We start from the raw sequence: 12,481 nt of genomic DNA, 5'->3' as shown, positions 1-12,481 counted from the left end.
GGCTTCAGACGGCCGAAGCCGCGCGCTGCGGGGAGCCGCGGAAGAAGCATTTCTCTTTTCCGTAGGATCCCGCTCAGCCCGGCGCGACGTGATTTACGGCCCCAGGCGGCTCTACAGATATTATTTACAGTATTAATATTTCCTCTCTTACACCTTTAAATCTTTCCGGGCTCAACTTTAGATGACGCTATCTTCATGGTGAAATGAAACTATTAAATTACATCTCCATCTAAGATGAATGACAACTGTCACAGGAGTGACTCGACAGAGATGAAGCAGAAAGCGCCTGAGATTACGCGGGGCTGATTTATGAAGATTGCATAAAGATTCCTATAACCCAGTTTCATGACTCAGCATATCGGATGGTAATAAGTTACAGTAGGTAGAAATTTATTTCTGCTGGAAGAAGCCAAGGAGAGCTTCTCCCTCCCTTCCCTTCCCCTCCCAGCAACCCTCTCCCGCTAGCCCTGCACGGGCTGAGCCCGCAGACCGCCGGCCACCAGCCCCGCCGGGGAGAGCCTTGCGGCCGGGTGCTTTGCAGTACCGTCCGTTAAACAGGTTGAAACATTTATTTGATGGCACAGATGCGCGTGGCATTGCCCTCGTCACACTGATGTGCCCCGGCTGCCTCACCCGCAGCGCGGTGCTGCGACCGCAGTTCCTGCGGGCGGTGACCGCGCGTTTTACTGCAGGAGCAGAAAATGAACGCGGGTGGCCCGGAACGGGAGTCAGACCGTTCTGCTGCACAATGAACGGTGTATCTCACTGATGTTTAAGCAGATGAACGATGCAGGCGGGCGTCCTTAGCTCCCTAGACTGAAAGTGAAATCCGGCCCTGAATGAAGCCATTTGGAATCTTGTAGGGGCATTCCGAAGTTGTTGGCTGCAAGTCAGCCCTGAAAGGGAATCTCCAGGTTAAGTTCTTTTGTGACTGGGTAAGCCCCGGCAGCTGCTGTGTGGCCGCTCAGGTGCGAATCCTCCTGAGTGAAAAAGGAGATGAAAAGGAGGCTAAATCTTTGGAAGAAGGAAGCAAAACAAACAAAACTACAACAAAACAACTTTTCGAAGTATGAAAAGGTAGGAGAAGAAGAAAAAGGTGAGCAGAAATGACGGGAGGAGGAAGAGAAAAACTGGAAGGAGTGAAAAAGGAGAAAAGAAACGTCGTATGTGGAATAGGCAAAGACAGGCAGTAATAGTAGTCAGTAACTGCATACAGGTGTTTTTTTCACCTACGAACTAAGCGAGACAGCTGAAAAATGACTCATAAGACTCAGGTAATGCAACAGATCTCATAAGAGCACAAATTCACCAGTCTTTCATGTAAGTATTTCATAGTCCTGCTTTTCGGGAAATGACACAGATCCCCATTATCCATGACATTATGAAACCTATTGATGAGGAGCTAAGTATTAACTAAATTAATTTAGTTTTCTGGGTGAATGCCATCAACATAGTGAGGTGCCTGCTGAGCACAAGGGCACAGCCAAGCCTCCAACTATGCATCCCTTTGTTTTAGTTTGTTCGTGCCACACTTAGAGGATGGTTTTAGTTTGTAATGTTGCTTGTCTCTATTTTTTTTTCACAAGCATTTGGTGAGGATGTTTATGCATCACTGGGCTGGCTGTCCATGGATTCATGTGGGAAGGAGAGATGGTTGTCACTTCCAACAGCTCTAATACAGACCTGAGCAATCTCGCTGCAAGCCTTCAGGAAATCACATTCACTTGTTCAGTGCGGCTGGGTGCTTCTAATTTGATGCTAGCAGTGATGTCACTGGCTTGGCATCACTGCTATTTGCTGATACCTTTGGAAATAAGGACCTTTAAGAATTGTTTATGATGAAAAATTGTAAGAAGAGCCCTTTTACTGTCCTTAGATGTTTTTGCACAAGCCTCTCAAGTGCAAAATGTCATCTGTTTGCAGTGATCTGTCTGCTGCTGTTTCAAGTCTTTTGATGATTCTTTGCACCTACAAAAAGTCATATTTGTTAAGAGAGACATTGACTCCAGGAACAGCTATGCCTCCACCATTTCATTTGGCATGCCTGAGCAGCTCAACAGAGAGGATGCAAATTAAAAAGGTCCTAATTCTGACAGTGTTGCTTGCAGAACAGAGATCACTGGTTTCGTGAGTGTCAACAGGTTGAGTGCATTCAGGGCTTGTCTCCCCCATAAAAAGATTCCAAAAAGGTTTCCGTGTATGGGTAGGAAACTGGGAGGAAATTGTATTGCTCCATTATGTTCCGTGGCTAAACCAAGAGTGCTTCTTTATAACACTGTTCTGAAAAATAAATGATTTTCTGTAATTCATACTCTGTAATTCTGTACTGAGCAAAGTAAATTAATCATTTCTTATTTAAAGTAGCTGGAAAAAAGAATGCGTCAGTCCGTGGCCACAAAGGAGTATAGTTCTCCCCTTTCCTCCCGGTTCCTCCGTTAGACCCCAGCCTTTGTGCCGCAGTGATGTGGTCATTTGTTTGGGTACCACAGCCCCCATGGCCACCTCTCTGCAGCAGTGAGCAAGGGCTGGACGCAGCCAGGGGCAGTGCAGCACCATCTTCTGTTCCAGACACACAGACCTCTCTTCATGGGACTTCAAACCCTCGTGTTTTTCTCTGTATCCCAAGATTATGTACAGCCTGGGTCTCTGCTGGATCAGATCTTCTTTAACTTTTGTATGTATCCTCTTTAACTTTTGCTGCTCCAAAAGTAATGCCTTCTATTTTATGATACTGGACCATGACATCAGAGGCAGATGTTGGTACTATGGCAGTAGAGGCTGAACCTTCCCCACAATATCCTGTTACTTTTGTTGCCATGAGACAAATGGCAGCAGAGGGGCAGTCTGACACAATGGCAACTGATGTAGAAATGTGGATGAAGCGAAGGGGTGCAACTGAATTCCTCCATGTGGAAAAAATGGCACCCACTGACATTTCATTGATGCTTGCTGAACACTTCTGGAGAGCAGGTAGCAAATGTGAGCACAGTGAGGTGCATTTCAGCAGTGCTGACAGTGCTGTGAAAGACAAGCGCTGTTCCAGTTGGACATACACAGCTGTCATACCACAGAATGAAGAGTATCTCAATCAGCTCGTCTGTGTGAATTAGGTAATGGTGTTGACTGTGTTGAAAAATAGCGTTTTGTAGCTAAAAATTTGCTATACTTAATAATGTTATTGTGCTCTTTGTATCTGTTGTAGCTTCCGTGCAAATAAATAGGAGGCATTACTTTCAGTGCAACCATCAGACATATGTACGTGTTTGTTTGCAGACACTGGGTCAAATTAGTGGGTTTTTACCCCTTCTTTTTGACTCCCTTAGGTCATTTTACAGTCCAAACCACAGGGATAGTTGAGTTCTCCCAGTAGAGAGAGATCAGCAGGCGGAGTGCTAGATGACAGAAGTGTGCATAAATTTTCCAGACACAGAGAACAAAATACCAGGAAATAGCCAGAGGGAGCCAAGCAAAAGAGAGAAATGTGGCAGCACATCCCTCGAAGCACTGGCAGTGACTGTGAGACACCTTGCTAGCTGGCTCCTGGTGCTGACTCCCAGCTTTCATCTACAGCTGTAGGACTATGGATGCCCTGACTGCCCTGCAGCCATTGGTCAGCAGAACAAATGGTGTACAGCTGCTCCACCTCCAGTGCTTGAGCTGTGACAACCTACACATGTCATTTATGCAAGTGCTCTTCTGTGTCGGTAGCTCCCCATGCGAAGGTAAGCATCTGCTGTAGGGATGGACCCCAGCAGGACTGTGACAGCTAAAACAAAGTGCTCTGTATGTACTGTACTGTTTCCCAAAGATAGTTCAGGAAAAATCCAGTAGGTGGCATAAAGAAGCCATGGGTGGTTTTTTTTGCAGTTTTACTTCTTCCATTCATTCCTTATTGTAAACGTGAAGTTTTGTCTGCTGGCTCTTAAAACAACCGTGCAAGCAACGTTTTGTATTGCAAGCACAGAATTTTCTTGATACTTTCTGGAAGTATATATATTTTTTGTGTCTTTATTTGTGCTTTGATACAGGTTATGACTCTAGTACAGGTCATAGTACCTGGAGGTGAGGATTTCTTCTCAGAACAGGCAGATCCAAACCCAAGCCTTGCACTGAAATGGCCTGTGTTTGAAAGGGTTTAAAATCATCTCCAGCATTGTCAGCTCAGACACTTCTCTGTTACACTATGACGTAGGGTTAGCACCAGCAGCATCACTCAGCATCACTGGAATCTGACAGTCCACTAATCGTTTTTGCTTAAAGTCCATTCAAGCAAGCAGAGTCTTTTATTCAGACATAAGCTTCTGAGAGCTTCATTCCTCCATGCTCCAAAAAGTGCTTCAGTGTACCTTCAGCACTTCCCAGTTGCCCATTTGTGCACCCAGTGATCAGGTTTTTCCATGACTAATGAAGGTCAGATATTGCATTTATATTTATAGGATATAGGGCCTTCACATGCCTTTAACCTGAATGTGCTGCTGGCCTTCTCTTCAGAATCCCATCTCTCTGCGGTCCTGGTCTCTGGCTTTCGCTCATTTAGTGAACACCTGAAACAGCTTATGGCACTGCAGCCACTCAGATCTTTGCTTTTTCTTTTTAACCTTTGTGCAAGCTAGGAGAGGCATGTGGACTCGGGGTGTCTCATTCCATGAGTCAGGAAGGCTGTTGCTCCCTGCTCTGCTCACAGAGCTCAGGTCAGTTCAAAGCACTCAGCTTATGTTCCCTTCCCTCAGGAAGACCAGGTGTGACATGTGTCCCAGGGACCCTTTGCAGAGGAGAGCACAGGCCCACTGGTGTGGGAAACATGGGCACTGAATGGGGTGTTTCCTTGGCACTGCTTGCCCGACATTTGTGGTGCAGAAGGAGATCTCTATGTCAGCAACTTCAGGTGAGCTGCAGCTACCAGAAGGCACTTGTCTAGAGCAAAAGCATGTTGGTTAGCAAGATATGTTTTTGATGAAATCTAGAGTTTAATGTTGAAAACCTCAGGGTTTTGGTAAAAGCCACTTACATAAAGACCAGAAAAGTCTGTTTGTAACAACAGAAGGCCCTTCCCCTTCACTGTCGTGAGACTGGCCAGCACTGTGGGCCCATGGTACTGAAAGAAAGCACAACTCACCAGAAATAAAATTCACTCCATTACATCATGCCACATACTGTACAAAAACAAGGGAGTTTTCAAGTACAATGAAGCTTAAAATCAACATACTCTTACTATGCCTCATAATGTCTCATCTGTGACTAGTTTTTCTGGTAACAGATAAAGAAAATATTACTGTTTCTTTCACTGAACACTTGTGTTCTCTGTTTCCAGTTTTCTTCATGCATGTCAGGATCATTTTATGACTGACTTAAGGACTGAAGAGGATATACTCTCAGCTGCTTGGGAGCTTCAGTTGTTCAATCTAAATAGCCAAATATTAAATGGCTAAAGCCAATTATTAAATGGTTAAATTGGCTATTTGGAAGCATTATTAGGTGCAACTTTTTAAATATCAGTAAAAAAGTGAATGTGGGGAGAGCATGGGACTGCTCCTTTTCAGTCTTCATTGCTCATTTTCAGTGCACTTAAAAATTAATTGGATCCAGTGACTTAGAACATTGAAGACTCTTGCATGACTCATTAAGCTGACACTTCTAACATTTGTAATTTGCACTGTAAGAGTGATAGAATCACATAACCCATCTATGCGTTTGAACTCTTTCATCAGGGTAGGACTAGTGCAGAGAATGCCCTTAGATCTGAGTATCGTCATCAATTCAGCTCTAAGACATCTGTAATGGAGCCGAGTTTGATAGACTGCCAGAGTGTGACAAACTAAGCTCCAGCCTCTTAAAATCGCCAACACAATTAATTGCTACTTTTTATTTATAGTCTTCAATTTTTAATGGATACTGTTAAATTCCCACTTCATTGAGCAAGTCCACTGGTATTTAAAGGAACAAATAGATCATTTCAAATTATAAAGCACTTGTTTTATTATCTGCTTTCTTTTTCAATCGTGCAAGATCTGATTTTACGTTCCTCATCTTAAATAACCCAAAACTGATGGAGTTCCAGCCTTCTGCGGGGCTCATTTAGCTGTTTTTCCTAGGTGACTGAAGGTGCAGATTTTGCTGTGCTTAACTTACTGGCTGCCCAATTGTTTGCATTCCCCATAATTTCTGTTCTTGATAGAAGCAAATTAACGGTTAGCAGCTTTCTGTGCATTGATTTTCACAGGGAGGTTCAGAGGAATGCTGACACAGAGCCTTGGTGTCCTCATCCCTGGTCCCTGGAGCAGAGATTCTGGAGATGTGGGCCCATCTGTCATGAACAGTCTTGCAAGGTGCTATCAGGATGAAGATAACCAGAGCACTCAGCTGGCTTCCTCAGGTAATGTTTTCTTACCCTACCGCTGTACATCAAGCAGCACGTCAGGGTTGGTGATCTCTGCACATCTTATATGCATGTTGGCTAACTAGGAATAATTAAGTTTCTCCAGTTCTATTGGCTAGAAGGTGCTAAGGAAGTTGACATATTTGTTACAAACAATTTCAACTTCCAGGCTATTAATTTTAATTAGGTTGGCTTTGTCTAGACATGGGGCTGCCTTGTCAGGTGATGGGGACACTGTGTGGAAACTATTTAGGACAACATTCTCATTTTCTGTCATCCCTACACAAACAACCTCCTGCAGATGCCGAAATAGAAGTATTTGAAGCCCAGCTCTGTGATGCTGGCCAAGTTCACACAAGTACTCGCATTGCCTGAATGAGACCTATTTAAATACAATCAGAATTTAAAATTGTATCACATAGCCCGCAGTAAGGTTGAGAACAAAGAGCACCTTTGTTGCACAGTGCTTTAAGATGCCCATTTTTGAGAAATGAAGACATGGAGATTGCCTTTCTGGTACTGAAAGGTCTCTTTCCTGAGCTCCAGGTGCCTGACGGTGGGTAGGCCGAAGCTCTAAAACTGCCCAAGCATCCATTAACAATACATACCCTGCTGTCCTTGGGACTCCATGCACTCTATTTGTGCATAGCCCATCTGTTCCTTAGTCAACAAACCACTACCTTGTGATGTTCTGCTCTGCAGGGTTAAGAATACAGACTGTAACCATCTCCAGCGATTGACTCCTATGTGCTCCAGAGAGACTCCTTCTGTCATTGAAAGTGAACAAACCAGGCCACTAGAAACAAAATGAAAATTACCCTCCCTTTTTTTCTTTTTAAATATTTCCTGCTCAGATCTTGATTTTCCCATTTGTTAAGATAGATGCTATAGAGTCTGGCAATGATATTTAAAAAAATACCTTGCATTTACCTTGACTTCCTATTCAAAGGTCCCTAACATGATTGCTGTTGTCATTATTAAGTCCTAAGGGGCACCACTTTACCAATTCAATGAACACTAATGAAAAGACAGTGGAAATAACTTGTATCAGAGAAGTGAGAGGAGGCTGCACAGGTAGTTGTAGTTCACAGGTGGATGGTGAGTGGAGCAGACAGTGCAGTCCAGCACTGTGGTTAGCAGCCCAAATGCTGGGTTGCACAGCCTCCTCCTGGCAGGAGCTGGAGGAGCAGCTCTCACACTCTTGGCAGTGATGCTAGAGAGCAGTGGGAAGGACAGATGCACCATGGTGAGAGATTCGTTAGTTTGCTCACAATCGACTGTGCTGGAAAGTAGTACAGGAGCCAGAGATGGGAGCAAGTCGCATGTTTTCTTTGTAAATCTGCAGTCTTTGTTACATTTGAGTAAAACTCTTCAGGATATCTAGTTCCTGAGCTCAGCTTATTTGATTCTGGAGCAGCATGTGCAATGTTGCTGATCCTGTGCCCCTCACTAAGGCGTACTAGCAGTGGACTACAGAATTCTTTGGGCAGTCACAAAGAGATATGCAGCCTGTTTTCCTGTTTTGTACCCATCTTTGAATAACTTTTTCTTTCAGAATTTTTCAAGACAACTATAGACAAATTTTTATTTGGTTGGAAGAAGGCTTCAGCCCTGTTCATCTGCTGCTATAAATTATGGCACTGGTTCTTTTGATCTGGCTGCTGGTCAGGGATCACAGAATGGCTTAGGTTGGAAAGGACCCTAAAGATCATCCAGTTCCAGCTCTCTTGTCATGGGCAGGAACATGTCACCAGAACAGGCTGCTCAGGGACCCATCCTCCTTGGCCTTGAACACCTCCAAGGGGCACTCACAGCTTCTCTGAGCAGCCTGTGCCAGTGCCTCATTGCCCTCTGAGTAAAGAATTTCTATCAAATTCTAGCCTAACAAACATCTAATTTCCCCTCATTTAATTTAGAGCTATTACCCTTGTCCTGTCACTATCTGACTGTGTAAAAAGTTGGTCCCCCTCATGTTTATAAGCTCCCCTCAAGTACTGGAAGGCTGCAATGAGATGTCTCTAAAGCCTTTTCTTCTCCAAGCTAAGCAAGCCCTAGTCTCTCAGCTCTTCTTCATAGGAGAATAGGAGAAACTTACTCAGGGTACACACTCAATCTCACTGTCTACATCCTTGATAAAGATATTGAAAAGAATAAGTCCCAGTATTGACCCCTGAGAGACATCACATATGACCATGTCCACCTGGATATAGAGCCACTAACTACAACACTCCAGCTGTGATCATCCAACCAATCCTTTAATCACTGAACAGTCCATCCTTCAAATCTGTCTCTCTTCAAATTAGAGATAAAGATGTGGCATGGTCCATGTCAGAGTCCTTGCACAGGTCCTTTATGATGGTGGGGGATGAGTTTGTGCATGTGTCACCCTTGAGGCACCAGAAATAAGTCTGTTTCACCAGCTTGCATGGCAAGTGATTTTGTTGGTGCCCTCAAGGAAGTCATCATGTAATGTGAGGGAAGCTTCAGTTCTTAGAACTTGTCTTGTAGATAGACTTCCAAATCTTGTGCTGGCCAGTGCATCAAAAGCCATAAAACACCACCCTTTAGATTTCCATGCAGGTAACATCAAGCTCGTCCATGCTGAGCTAATGGAAGGGCTGCAGGGGCTTTGCAGCTTAGCACAGTGTTATGCATGCCTTTCTCTCTGTGGAACTTACATTTCTGCTAGCAGCTGTTTTGCAGCTCTCTTCACTGCTTCCAAAAGCAGTGCTGGGACACAGGCCACAGCTCTTGATCCCAGATCTCAGGAGAATATGCCTGGGCAGAAGTAAGATAAATGAGAGCATAATACAGCACTAAGAAGTACACACCCACAGTCCTGTGGTGGCTCTGGTTAGAGGTGGCTGCTCCCAGGATCCCGGCCTGCTGCCATTTGCAGAGGTCCTCCCCTCAGAGCTGTGCTCCTCCTGGTTGGATGTGTTTAGAGGTATGCAGACATACCTCTCATGTATACATGTGTCTGCTCAGTCTGCAGTTCTTGACCCACTTCTAACAAAACACAAGTTGTCACGTGAAGGCCAGAATGTGCAATCATCTTACAATAGCTAGAGATGGTGGCAAGCTAATATTCCTTTAAAAATTCACCCGCCTCAATTGATAACCCCTCCTTTTTACAGAGCTAACCTGAAGAACTTCCTCACCTTTGGTTGAATCTCTTGCCTTACTGCCCCTTTGGAAGCTACTCGTACTGCACATTATTTCAGCAGACTCATCCTGCTGTTGTGTTACATCCGTAATAGGTAGGAATCCCCCCTCAGTCTGCTTTTGAACATCTTCCTGAGGGCCAGGTGCAGAAACACGCATGGGCCGTTTCTACTCTCATCACTATCAGCTCTTCCTTAGCTCACTTTCAGACAAGGTTTCTCCCCACATTACAGGTTTCCAGTCTTCTCCCACTCCCATAAACTTGCATTGTTTTCCCTCAGTTGTTTCAGTCTGATTTTCCTAATTCTCATTTCCACATCTCATGTTTTTTATCAGTCTGTGTTTCTAATCTCTCTCAACCTCTTCATGCAGCTGCTCTGCTCACACCCCTCCCAAATCTGCATCCACCACAGAAGACATGAACAAGCTTCTTGCTCCTCCTTCTGCTAAACCACCTCCTGCAGGTTAAGCCACCATGAGCAATACATGTAGTCAAACTGGAATTCTCACAGCAAACTTGCAGGAATGACTGTGCTGTGTGAGGAAGCCATTTCCTGGTCCATCCAGTGCCTGTTGACACCTTTGCAGTGCCACAGGGCTGTGAGTGGCTGCCCTGCAAGTCCAACACACCTTGGGACCAAAAAAATGTGGCTCCTTAGGCCCAGAAATGCCCAACAGCAACACAGGCACATCACAGCTTGTTCACCACAAGCAGCACGTGGCTTGTAGATGTGTCTGAAAGACGTGGCGATTGACTTCTGCTCTTCATGTCTGAAGGTGTTTAATAATACTCTGGTTAAGAGTATAATAGTGCCTTTATTTACAGATCTCTACTGCAGAGGTCTCTGAAGGGCAGTTTTATATAGCAAGAATTATTTAAAAGGCAGTTTGTCTTTGCTGGTGCTGGCTGTGTTGGTTAACCAAACAGAACATGCACGGAAATGGTGTCCAGTGAGAATTGACCAAGGGAAGGTATATCACTCACTTGGCAGTGGCACAGGGTGAAGGAGTGGGTGGATAAAATGGCACAGGATGATAAAACCCACCACGCTTCCATGTGCCACGCTGACCCTGCAAAGCTGCCAACAGGTGCTGTCTGGAATCTCCCGTTCTTCCTGATAAACATCTCATTCATGAGAGTCTGCCAGGGACCTGCATGGAGTGGGAGTGTGCGGAAACAGGCTTATCTTTTTCTTCTAATGTGGAAAGCTGGAGTTGCATATCATGGCGGAAACAGAACACTTCCAAGAGAGCTCTTGAGGCACTGAATTCATTAATCACTCCTACCTATCTGATGCACTGACCGATATATGAATACATTGCTTGCAAGGCAGTACTACTTCCAGTGTCACTGAATCTGGTGTGTTGCTCCACTGCCGAAAAACTTGGCAGGAAACAGATGTGTTGTTCCACACACACTTTTAAGTTGCTACAGACATCTCTGCAAAAAAGTAGTTGTAGAGTTTCCTGCAAAATACCTTGTACAGAGGTTCCCAAACAGACACCATTCTGCAGCCAGTAAGAGCATGTTCCTGCCAGAAGTACTAAGAGAAGCAGAAAGGTACTGATCTGCTGGGTGATGTTATCCAAGTGAACTGTGGAGCAACTGGCAGAAATGGACAGCAATTGGTAGCTGAACTCTGACCAGGCACTTGAGTTCAGCACAGACGTGCAGAATCACAGCTGCCAAACTCAGCAGGAGTCAGCAGGGACCTTTTCATTAACTTCACTCTGCATTACACCAGGCCTTCAGGAGTGAGGTCAAACAATTCTGCAATTCCCAACTGGAGTATGAAAGAAATCCAAATCTCAGACTCGCTTTCCTCAAATCTCATTATTGTCACCTCCCAGAACGCTTAGCCCCCAAATTGTCCTTGCATGTTCTCTGGCACTGCTGCCTGACCTCCTGCCTCTGCTCCCTGCTCAGGGGTAGACCAAGTGCTCACACTTCACCTGCATCCCAGTGATGCAGACCCAATTTGGACACTTCTCCTTTTTGCTGGGAAGGGTTTGTGGTTAATCTTTCCGTCAGTGGGTCTGGAAAGGAGGAAAGGATAAAGCCTGCATGTAGACAGAGCCCAGCAGAGAGCTGCTCACAGCCAGTTCTCCTGCTGCTGTTCAAAGGCACAAAGAGTGTCTGTAGCCTTTGGGCTGCTTCCATCTCAGCAAACTGAGCCAGGCCTGTTACAGGGACTGACGCCAAGGCTTGTATTACTCACACCAGGCTGAACTGGCCTCAGAGCAGCCCAGCTTCTCAGCCAAAAGCATGAGATACCAGGAGGAGCAGACAGAAGTCTATTTCTAGAATAACTTCAGTTCTTCCAGTTCCATAAAAATAGTAACTTTGAAAGCGTGCCTTGCAAAAATGCATTTAGATCAATTGCTGTCATGTAAAGATTGGTACAGGTAACCAGTAACTCTCACTTTTTATCTCTTAGGGTGATTGTATGCAACACTGAGCTTCACTTCACGTGTAACAGCGTAACTGGAAAAAGACAGTAAAGTCCTTTACAGTCTTGAAAAAGTGTCAGGGATTTTATGTATTCACTGAGGCTTAGAGTTCAAAGGTGAAGACAATATCACGCTTTGATATACCGAGAGTCAATCATCATCTCATCTCAACTGGAAAACAAATGCTTGGGAGGGTGTGTGGGGGGAGTTCAATTCAAAGCTGGTATGCATGGTAAACCCCCTAATCCTAGCACCTGTGATAAACGCTATCCAGCACTAGAAGGTGGAATTCAACTCAGCTGGCACAGGAGGATACAAATGTTTTTGGGAACCTCCCCACTATTTACTGGGGAAAACTTTGACATTCACAGTGTCAGGTACTTCAGGTGTCAACCTCCTGGGGACAAGAGGGCCATCAAAGAGAACAAATGGTAGAGGAAATAATTATTATATAATGTTTTGGTTGTTTTTTTTTTTTAATAGTATTCT

General features: G+C 44.7%; 1 long non-coding RNA gene across 1 annotated transcript; it reads left to right on the top strand.

The window, feature by feature from the left end:
- Window positions 1–6: 6 nt before the first annotated feature.
- LOC116217531 lies at window positions 7–12,465 on the top strand. Its single transcript, XR_004162192.1, has 3 exons — window positions 7–4,885; window positions 6,221–6,373; window positions 11,980–12,465. It is a non-coding gene; the product is annotated as an uncharacterized LOC116217531 (long non-coding RNA).
- The last annotated feature ends 16 nt before the right edge of the window (window positions 12,466–12,481 follow it).

This window comes from Meleagris gallopavo, chromosome Z (assembly GCF_000146605.3).
Source record: "Meleagris gallopavo isolate NT-WF06-2002-E0010 breed Aviagen turkey brand Nicholas breeding stock chromosome Z, Turkey_5.1, whole genome shotgun sequence".
NCBI lineage: Eukaryota > Metazoa > Chordata > Aves > Galliformes > Phasianidae > Meleagris > Meleagris gallopavo.
This window is presented reverse-complemented; position numbering and strand designations above follow the sequence as displayed.